Raw genomic sequence first — 12,250 nt, 5'->3', positions numbered from 1 at the left:
CACTGTAATGCATTGCCTATCAGCATAAACGTAGCTAGCATCTGTTTCTGCACTTCGGTACAGATTACCATCCGAAGATGACGCTCGCTCTCCTGTTTCCACTGATATGCTAACAAGACATCTGTGGACCCCGTAAATGTCGGTGGATTCCCTCTGATAAACGAGTGACGAGTTTTGTCCCATGACATTGGCTGCGCCACTGGTTCAGGAACAGGTACTATCGGAGGAGGTTGCTGGTTTCGTAGAGCAGATGCTACTCCTGCTGCTACAGCTCGTGCAATAATATCAGCAACTTGAGGGGAAAATTCCTGATTCTCATTTTGAGTTGGGGAAATACTGCGATGACGGTTCGCATTCCTTGTCCCACGCCGAGACATCCTTCTTTTAAATTCAGAAAAATCTAACGTCAGTACATTATAATGGACCGACTAAAAGAATACAAAGAACCCTAATACTTAGGCTCTAATTATCAGAATACACAATGCGGAAGTATAGTAATCACAGATCCCTAAGACACTCGAACCTGGAATGCTCTGATATGAACTGTAACACCCCCACATTTTCCACGCATAAGTTGATCAGGCTTATACACGAAAAACGAGGGATATCAAAAACAATTGGCAATATACAAGCATGGAATACAAAATGATGATAATAAAAGAATTTAGACAGGAAAGGAACACTAAATAATACAACATCCATCCATCCTTTATTTAATACCGTACTTCATTACAACTTGGAAATCCTATGTCAAGGATCCCTAAATGTAACCCTGAGAGTTCAATGTCAAAAGTAAATAAAAACTGAAACTGAAGTAATACATAAAACTTCTACCTTGAACTGGATCGTAAGAATAGATAAGTTCGGATGGTGGTCCCACACTGCTAACCTCAACCTTGGAACGGGTACTGACCGTATCCTGAAATAACAACAATGGTGGGTTAACCCCATGAGCAAGTCCTCTCTACTATGACCCAAATCAGAGAATCAAATAAATTAATCATTTATATCCGGATGAGTACTATATCTGTATACATCCTAAGGGAACCATCCAATGTATAACATGACCTCAACCAGAATAGACGGTGATCACTTAGACTCACACTAGGTGGTTAAGTGTCGTCTTTCCCTACCCGGGAAATCAGCTATTATACATGGTGCACGGTACTGACAACACAGACTATAACGAACTACACAGTGATAACACCTCGCAAAGTACTGATGAATATACTGAGCATATAAGTTAGGCAACACATGCCAGCAATATTAATAAATATACCGAGTATGTTAATTACGCAACACATGCCAATAATATTAAACCACATACCCCGACAGCCACACATCTGTCTATAGTAACGAATGCATAAGGTATAAATGAGTCTAAACTTATTAGCCAGCTCATATGGTTCTATATGGCAACACATCCATATAATATAAATGCGACATAATTAAACAGTCCATTTATTTCCTGAAATGCACACAGCATAATAATCATGGTTTATATATCATTTAACAGTATAAACATCCCATAATATCTAATGGCTAATATATATGACGATAACCGTGACATTATTAACAGTACTACTGAATACCATTTAATAAAACAATAACAGCATCTATAATAATGTTGATAAATGAATCACCTTCATATCCGTACAGTAAATGTGTCATTTAAGGTTTAGAAATATTAATCGGCCATAAGAATAAGTAACGGGTATTAAAATAATAATTTCGTGGCCCGTTAAACCCGTAAATACCAACACAGTACCTAAAAATCCACGTTTAAGGTTCTGGAATTTACAAAACAGGCCCTAGGGGTATTCTGGTAATTTCCAGCAGCTGTAGAGACCCCACACGCGCCCTCACGCGCCTCCCAGAGCCTCCCCATGCGCAGCCCAACCTTCCCCACTCTCCCACGCGCCTCCACGCGCGTCTGGCATCAGCCAAGCGCGCGCACGCGCTCCCACGCGCGTCTGGAGAGTTCCACGCGTGCGCACGCGCTCCCACGCGCGTCTGGAGAGTTCCACGCGCGCGCACGCGCTCCCACGCGCGCGTTGATGGCTTCCTACTGACGTGGAGTCCTCCGGTTGGTTGGCTGCATCAGCTTTCCTACATGCGCGCCACACAGGATCAATCCACCTACCTTCCCTCCATCCAACGCTCACGGATCCGGGTGTACCGCGGTAACATGGACCGCGGTGCACCGGATCAATCGCTGCTGTTTAATGGTCCAGATGCACGCGCATACCCTCCTATGGTGCGCCGCATCACACCGGATCACTCCGGTCATCTCCCCCATTGCCGGCGACCGGAAAACTCGCCGGAAGGTGGCCGAAAATTACAGAAACTTACCGATAAATTCTAGAAAATTCTAAAAAAAATCCTAAAGGCCATAATAATTATTTTTAGCTATATTTTGATTACATAGGCCATAAAATAATTATCGACCACCTTTAATAATTAAAATTTCGTTTCTTTAATAATTTAAAAAAATTAATTTAATAATTTCCTAGCATGATCTCTAAGCTCTATAATTATTTAAATAATCTAAACAATTAATTTATGGATTCAAAGGGGAAAAGTAGATAGTAACTTGCCTTTTTGGATTTAAAATAAATCCGCCGGTTGCGCGTAGTCGGGTAAATTCCTTACACCGGTCCAAGCTCCTTTCTTTCTCTCTCTTCCTTTCCACACTCTTACAATGGCTCACTAGAATTTATAATTTGTTTCTAACTCCCTTTCTTTCCTTCTAAGGTAGGCTAGCTAATTTATATACAAATTATATAATAAAAATATTACAAATATCTATTTTTGCATTTAATTAACCACATTTCCAACCATAAGGCTTTAAGGCTAGCAAGCCAAGTCAAGCAAGATGTCCTAAGGTAAATCCTATCCTAAGATTTATTTTTTCATCATTACATTGATTTAATACTAATATTATTATTACTAATATTATTATTAATAAAACTTTTATAATTATTATTATTATATTATTAAACTATTATTATTATTATCATTATTATTACATAAGAATACATTATAACATTATAATACTTTATAACACAAATATAATACTTTAATTAACTAATAATGATTTATATAAGCATAACCAACAAATAAAATTATTAATAATAATACATGCATAATTAAATGAATAAATTTACTATTTTAACATACACAATTAATTTACATGCACATTTAAATGAACTTAATATAATAATGTAGCATGCACAATAATAAGTAAAGAAATCCTCACATAAATGAATTTTTTTAAATAAACTAAACTCTGAAATAAAATACGGGGTATTACATCGGTTGTCAACTCAAATGACACCATGTTCAAAGATGGCCTAACTACAATGGCCTATAACAGGAACTTGTGGTCCCCCAAGGATATCGAGGTGGCTAAGGCATTGACCCAGAAGGAAACGTTCAGCCATTTTCCCCTGGCAACTATAGAGGTAATTCTCAATCTCTTATTTGGTAAGATTAAGTAAGCCTTCATACACCGACCTCTTTAAATATACGCTCGGCTTAATTAGTACTCGTGCATTTATTTGCAGACTCTGTTCGGAATGATGATGATGCAGAAGCATGTCGAGTCAACCAACGCCCGAGCACGTAGGCTGGCCAATGGACTTGATGCGGTTAACAAAGTAAATAAAATTATCAGCACCAAGAACGCCGAACTGATAGTGCAGCTGAACAATGTTGAAAAAGAAAGGGATGCTCTGACGAAGGATGCAGACTCCCTTCAAGATGAGAAAAATGCTCTTCAAATTGAGAAGAATGTCATGCAGACCGATGATCGGTTGGTCAATTTACATCAACCTTCGCAATAGCACGAATCATTGTAAAATAGGGCTATTGGTCGGGTAAGTCGAACCACAGGGACTACGCTAGTCTAATACAACCTAAATGTCTAGAATCATTCTTAGAATGATGAAGGGTGTATAGAGGTTTTGTTGGATGTCACTTAAGCTAGGAAATTAAAAGTGCATGAAACAATAAATTGCAAGAATTCAAGGGAGTGAAGTACAAGTAAAGAAGGCTAGGGAAATGAATCCACCTCCATCCCTATACACATGCTAGGTTAAGATTAATTTTAGGGGAAAACAACATATATGATAGTCATGATACATAACAATACTAGGTTGCTATAATATCCTTAAGGAGTTCATTTAATTAGAAAGGCAAGAATAAACCATCAAAGGTTCACATGATCAACTACCTAAACTAAAATGTAGCTTAGAACATGCTTACTAAGCCAAGGATTATCAAGCCCTAATTTAAATGGTGAATGCACATAAAGCTAAGAATCAAGTATAGCCCATCAAAGGGAAACCCTAAGCCATGAACTATCTAGGTTCTCCAACTCCATGCCATTAAAACCATTCCATGATCTAACTTCCATTGTCACCATGGAAGTGCAAGCAATATGATTAAGAAAAGCAACCATCCAAGACAAGATGAATAACTCACAATAATCATTTAAAACATTCAACATTCATTACAACAAAAATGAGACTCTTGACCATGGAAAGACTATCAAAAATACATTGTAATCCCCAAAAATAAACTATACTAACACATGCTTACAAGGGAGGGGTTTCATCACCTCCCTAGATGAGGTTTAGTTACCCATTGGTGAACTAGAAGAAGGAAGAAGCATCATCCTCATCTCCATTTTCGAGCTCCTACTGTAGCACTCAAGAACACCCTTCTCCTTGCTCTCTTCTCTCTCCTCTCTCTTGCTCAAGATAAAGCTTAATGATATATGTGGCCTTTGGGTAGCCTTTTATGCTCCAACAATACCCTCTCTCCTCCAAGGAACACCTCCAACCACTTCATAAAGAAGGAAGATGGCATTGAGGAAACCAATGTGCAAGTGGGCTGAAATGAGCCATTTCCGAAGGGCATTCTGCCTGATTTTCGAGCACACGCTTGGTGACTTCGAGCACTCTAACTTAGTGCAATGTGCAACATGCTCCTCTTGCTCAGTGCTGACCTATTTTGGGAAAACTGCTATAACTTTGTGCCCTGAACTCCGAATGACGATCTGTTTGAAGTTTGGAGAGCTGATTCAGTGCTTTAAAAACTTCATGTTTTGATGAAGACCCAATGCTCAAGTCTGGTTGGTCGAAAATGGGGAGAAAGGCAGTACATCAGTGCTGCTAGGCAGTTCTGCGCACCTCTGTTGTGAAGATCATAACTCTCTGCTCCGAACTCTGAATGATGAACCACTTGAAGATTTGGAAAGCTGATTCAGAGATCTAAATCTTTCATGTTATGAGGGAAGTCCAGTTCTCGAGTTTGGAAGGTCAAAATGGCAAGCAAAGTCCAGGCTCTACTGCTGCCAGAATTCAGCATTGGCACCTTTTGTTGCTCAAGATTCCACAAGGCCTTATTCTTGTTCCATTTTGGCCAATGAACCTGAAAATGCATAAAAACATAGAATTGGAGTTAATCTACATAAAATAATCAATAACTGGACTTTGTTAATGTAATTTAGGGCGCTTGAATATACATTATTCGGCGCTTATCAACCGAGTGGGAGGCTCTGAGGGCTAAAAAAGAAAATCTCCAGCGCTTGCAAGATGATAAACGGTCAACGGGATAGGTGGTTGGTTGATCAACTATACATCAACCATCGCAATAGCACGAATCATTGTAAAATAGGGCTATTGGTCGGGTAAGTCGAACCACTGGGACTGCGCTAGTCTATGGCAACCTAAGAGTCTAGAATTGTTCTTAGAATGATAAGGGGTAATAAGGGTTTGTTTGATAGTCACTAAACTAGGAAATTAGGAGTGCATAAAAAAATAAATTGCAAGGAAATTAAAGGAGTGAGATACAAGTAGAAAAGACTAGGGAGATGAATCCACACTACACCCTAAGTACATGCTAGATTAGGTCTAAATTTGGGGATAAGTAGCATATATGCAATGGTCAAGAAATATGAAGCAACTCCGTTGCTTAATAATCATCAAGAAGTTCACTTAATCAAAACAAGAATGATCCATCAAAAGCTACCATAGTTGAACTACTTAAACTAAGTTGTACAATCAAATACACTATCTCAAGCAAAAGACCATCAAGCTTTCAATCAAATGGTGAAGCACATGAAGGTAGGAATCAAGTATAAACCATCAAAGGAGGTACCTAAGCAATGGAATATCAAGTTTCAAAATCAACATGCCTTGAAAAACATTCATAGTCTATATTTTCATTGTCACTATGAAAATAAAAGCAATAAGATTGATCCAAGAATCATTAAAGATATGACAATGAACTTACATCAACCATTTACACATTAAAATTCATTACAAGAAGGAATATGCTCTTAGACTATGAAATTACCGTACATTATACATTACAGTCCTCAAAAGTATAGCCTAATCTAGAACATGATCAAAAGAGGAGGCTTCATCACCTCCCTAGATAGAGGTTTAGCTCTCCATTGATACAAAAATGGAAGAAGAAGATGAAGAATACAACTTCATTTTCGAGCTCTACTGTAGCACTCAAGAACACTCTCTTCCTTGCTCTCTTCTCTCTCCTCTAATCTTGTAAGAATGAATGATAACATCTATGTGGTCCTCCCTCTCTCTTATCAAGCTCAAGTCAAGGCTCTCTCTCCTCCAAGGAACACCTCCAACCACTTCATAAAGAAGGAAGATGGCATTGAGGAAACCAATGTGCAAGTGGCTGAAATTGAGCCATTTTCGAGTGCAATCTGCTAGAATTTCGAGCACTCGAAGGGTGGTCTCGAGCACTCGAAATTAGTGTAATGAGCAACATGCAATTCTTGCCCATCTCTGACCCACTGTGGAAGAATGACCATAACTTTGTGCTCCGAACTCCGAATGATGATCTGTTTGAAGATTTGGAGAGTTGATTCAGATTTTTAAAAACTTTATGTTTTAATAAAGACCCAATTCTCAAGTATGGTTGGTCGAAAATGGGGAGAAAGGCAGCACTTCAGTGCTGCCAGGCAGTTCTGCGCACCTCTGGTAAGAAGATCATAACTCTCTGCTCCGAACTCCAAATGATGAACCACTTAAAGATTTGGAAAGATGATTCAGACCTCGAAATCTTTCATGTTATGATGGAAGTCCAGTTCTTGAGTTTGCTAGGTCTAAAATGGCGACAAAAGTCAGGTTCTACTGCTGCCAGAATTTCAGAATTGGCACCCTTTTTGTTCAAAAATCCACAAGGCATCATTTTTGCTTCCTTTTTGCAATTTAACCTGAAAATGTACAAAAACATGCAAATGGAGATAATCTACATAAAATAATCAATTAATGGACTTTGTTAATGTAATTTAGGGCGCTTGAATATACAGTATTCGGTGCTTATCACACCCCCAAACTTACATTTTACTAGTCCCTTAGCAAAACCAAAATGCAAAGCTCAATGGAATGAAAAACATGGGAATACTATTACAAAAATATCCACCATGGCAAAAATAAACATAAACATAGCTCAAATACAACTTGAAATAGATAAAGAGCTAGAGACGGGATCATTGGGAAGACTACCTTGCATATATGAAGCATTGATACAAAAATTGGCAAAAACCATTTCAACATGCATGCATCAACATCATAGTCCATATAAATAATTCAATTGTCATCCCTTAAATGGAAATAACTCAAACTCCAGTGAAAGTGAATTGAATTCTCAACATGCGGCTTTTACTTTCTTTTCCAATTCCAAGGCACAAGTTTTCAAATCAATGAATTCCCCTTTACATGAAGTCCCTAAGGCATGATTTTATTTTCAAGACAACTTTTGTTGCCTGTTAACAATTTATTATAACTCAAAAGTGAAACATAAAATGGTTGTGCAGTGTTGAAATCCTTTAAGCTTTCTAACCAACCTATGTAGCGAGCGTTAGGCTAACAACTCCCAAACCAGACGGCTTTAGGGTGCTAAGTGTAAAGACACTCCTAGGGCTTAATAGCTCAAGTTAGAAAGGCTACGAATTCCAACAAACCATGTTTATTACACACATTTATTTTGAATGACCGTGCAATGTTTAAGTCCTTTAAGCTTTCTAACCAACCCATGTAGTAAGCGTTAGGCCAACAGCTCCCAAACCAGACGGCTTTAGGGTGTTAAGTGTAGAGACACTCCATAGGGCTTAATAGCTCAAGTTGGAAAGGCTACGAACTTCAACTGGTCATTATTTTCTTCCTTTCTCATCTTCATTTTTTTTTTTTTTTTCATCAAAATATATCATGCCAAAGATATTCATCCATTAGGTTCAACAAATCAGATTAACTAGGCCAAGATCAAGGTCAATCAAGTTGCATGCCTCACAGTTAAGTTTCCAATGTGCATCTGTGCATTGTGAAGCTTATAAGAGTGTAAATCCAGCAAGAATCTAATTGAGGCATTTATACAGACTACATTGTATTTGCAGGATCACTTCAAATTCAAATTTCTTTATTTTCAAAAATTTCTCAATTGCTTCTATACACAAGGTATTGAACATATGCTTTGTCTCCGACAAGTTCCAAGTTACACTATCATTGCTTTACAAAAATATGATACCAAAACTATGCCAATAATGCTTTGATGCACCCCCAAACTTGAACGACACAATGTCCTCAATGTGGGACATGGATGTAAGTTAAAGACAAAAATGACAAAGAGTATAAAAAGGAACAAAAATACCCAGGGGGAGGAAACGGCATGGTGAGAAGAACCCCCAAACTTGAATTGGACCCGCAACCTAGATAGCATCATGAAAAACAAAAAGAGACAACTAGAAAAAGCATTAAAAATACAAGCATAAATACAAAAAAATAATGTACATAAAGTTAACAGAAAAGAGAGAATTTGCATTTCAAAAAGAGTTCACATAATTACAAAAAGAGCTGTACATGGATCATGTCTACTAGAGCAACCTATATATAGCAAATTCTTACAGTGCAAAAGTAAAACAACAGATACAAGAGAAATATGTACATATGAAACAAAAAGATAAGGTCCAACACTCGCAGCAGCTATGGTCCAGAGGGAAGACGGGCGAGGATGGAATGGAGGAGAGACTGAGTCTTACGCCGGTCGGCCTGAGCCAGACGACGTTCCTCAGCTGCGACACGGCGGTCTTCAGCAGCAAGACGACGATCTTCTTCGGCACGGGAAGAAGTCGCACACATAGTCCGAGTGTACGCGGACAAAGAATTTTCAAAACAATCCATCCGCTCATAAATACCGGCATTGCTAGCCCAGATGAAAGCCTGGTCCTGCTGAGAGTCGACCAGAGGCTCTAACCTTGCAGCGGCTGCGGCTGTGGAAGCATCCTCAGAAGGAGGAAGAGGTGGAGCTTGGATGAACAGGGGGGCAGCAGGCTGAGGGGTACTAGAATGGCTAAGAACATTGATCCACCAGCACTTCGTCAAATTTTTAATCTTTTCGCCTTTTGGTTCATGGGGAGGAATAATGAAACCCTTGTGCTTTAGGAGCCGAGTGATGAAAAACGGCAAAGGCAATTTCCAATTTTCAACTCGCGGAACCCGTGTATTATGAGCGTCATGCCAAAACTTCATAAATGTTGTCCAAATGAGCTCCGGGATGGAGAACCATTGGCCTTGGTCCATGGCATATAAGGCTTGCAAAAGGAGGCACCTACGCTCGGTGCTATGCACCAAAGGGCAGACATTGTGCTTGAAAACAGTGTCAATGAACCAGAGGCGTTCTGGAAGATTGGTTTTGCGGATAAAAGACTGGGGCCTATTAGGATCGTCAACATTGCCAATGGCGGCCACTACCTGCTCGATAGTCATATCATCGACCCGCTCATACAACGTATGGCCAGTAGGGTCCAAAAGGTCAGTGGGGCACTCAATGGGGCAACCAGAAACCTGAATGATGTCAGTCATTGTGAATGCATAGGTGGTGCCATCAATGGATGTAGTGAGAGAAATGGGTGGCTCTTCAGGGCATTAGAGATTCTGGTAGAAGAGGCGCACTACACGGGGGTAGGCAACCCTGGCAAGGGGCGCGCAAATATGCTGTAAACGCCGGTTAGTCAATTCGGCTACAGCCCACGAAGTAGTGGGTAGAATGTCAAAGGCATCCGTGAGCGGAAAGGAAAGCTCGTAGTTGAGTTATTTGCCAACCCAAGGATCACGTGGTCGCTCACGATTGACAGCACGAGCACCCGCAGAGGGTCGAGGATGACTAGAAGGGCTAGCATGAGACATTTAGAGAAGTGGACTTGGTTGAGGACTTTCAGCGAGCACCTGGCGTGCACCACAAAAGAGAGAATGTGAAGAGGAGCGGGATGGAGGATTAAAACCCAAAAATTTTGTGCACAAACAAGGCTCTAGCATAGAGCAACATCAACAGCACAACAAAACCTCCTTAAAGGTATTTCCCATACTCCTCAATATGATCACAACAACTTAACTAAGAAAGTGAAAAGAAAAGATAGCAGAGGCATACCTTGAGAGAGAGTGTAGCCTAGAGCAAGAATGACTCTATCCTAGGTGGGGGGGTTGGTGGTGATGGTGGGTTAAGGTGGTGTGGGGAATGTGGCCTAGGGTGGTGGAAAAGTTGGGGTAAGGGGCAGTGGGTGGTGAGTGGTGAAGTGGTGGTTTTGGTTGGTTATGGTGAAGGTCGGTGAGGAGTTTCGGGTGAAGGGAGAGAGGGAGAGAGAAGTGGTGCTGCAGCCGAGAGGGGTGAGGTTGTGTGGAGGTTGGAGGAGAGAGAAAAGGTGGTGGGTTTGGTGGGGAAGGAGAGTGAGAGCTTTGTGTGGCTTGCAGCCGAAGAGAGGAGTTGAGGTTGGAGTTGTGGTTTCGGGGTTTTAAAAGAGAGAGGGAAAGCTTAGCTCGAGCACTCGAAGTTGGACTTCGAGTGCTCTAGAATGGGGCAGTGTCTCGGTTAGCTGGGGTGAGAGGACTCAAGGAACGGCGAGCACTCGAAGCTTGGCTTCGAGTGCTCTAGAATGTGGCAGTGAGGTGAGTGGAGGGGTTGAGGTGATCGAGCATGGGGTTTGTGTGGTGTGGTAAGGGTGGTGAGTGTTGGGAAGGAGAGGGAGATGCCGAGAGTTGAAAGATGGGTTGATGGGGGTTGATTTGCATGGATGGGTTGGTTTATGCTGGGTTTATGGTTGACAAGAGAGTGAGGAAGCAGATTCGAGTGCTCGAACTAAGCTTGCGAGCACTCGAATTGAAGGTAGTGGGCTCGGCATGGTAGTGCAGGAAATTCAAGCACTCTAACAGGAATTGAGAGTGCTCGAAAATGAGGCAGTGGCTGCAAATGAAGGGCTGAAAATTTAGAGCACTCCAAATGGAAATTGGATTGCTCTAAATTAAGGAAGTGAGCTAGGATTGATGCTTTGAAAGCTGCGAGCACTCAAATAGGAAATGGGATTGCTCAAAATGAAGACAATGAGCACAGCAATGAAGTTGCTCATCATGGAAATTGAATGTTGCAATATGAAGGCAATGAGTTTGCATGGATGATTGCAACAAAGAAATGTAACATGGGATGCGTGGACTCAAATTGGATGAAAGACTTGGACTACATGGATGAGGATGCATGAATACAATGCATGCATGCATTCATGCAAACTGTGAACCTAAAGATTTATCATTTTTATGCATGCATGATAATGGGATACAAATTTTTCAACCAACTTGAATGCATGGATGAATGAATGCATGAAGTTATGAGCTCATGGCTGCAATGGAATTCCTATGAATGAATGAAAATTGCTTCTCCTTTTTTTTTTTTTTTTTTTTGAGACAATGTTTCAAGTTCATGAAAATTTATTATTATTATTATTGTTAATAATAATAATAATAATGCAAAATTTTTGCATAAAAATATATATGTTTTTAACTTGAAACATTGCAACAAAATTTAAACTTTGCAACATCATGTCATTCGAATGCAAGGCTGAAAAATTCAACTCTATACCTCATTGCAATGCATGGAAAAATTAGAAAATTTTTCAAACTGTGCAATTTTCCGCCAATGAATATATGAATGAAATTTGGGAAAATTTTGAGACCGTGCAACTACTCTCTACTGCATGAATGAATTTAAGAAACTTTTCAACTTTTTGCAACATCAATGTAATGTATGGATGATTTTTAGGAATCATGATCCAACAATGCAGGAAGAGAAGAGGCTATTTATGTGAGGGCCAAGTCGAAAGTCCGAGAAAATTGCCCGATAGAGCCGGAAACTTCCGGGAATGAAAACAAGAGTTGAGAAGGTCTAAGAA

This window comes from Cornus florida, unplaced genomic scaffold (assembly GCF_030987335.1).
Source record: "Cornus florida cultivar Cherokee Brave unplaced genomic scaffold, ASM3098733v1 CherokeeBrave_3.0.0_Hap2_Chr09, whole genome shotgun sequence".
In the NCBI taxonomy this organism is placed as follows: Eukaryota; Viridiplantae; Streptophyta; class Magnoliopsida; order Cornales; family Cornaceae; genus Cornus; species Cornus florida.
This window is presented reverse-complemented; position numbering follows the sequence as displayed.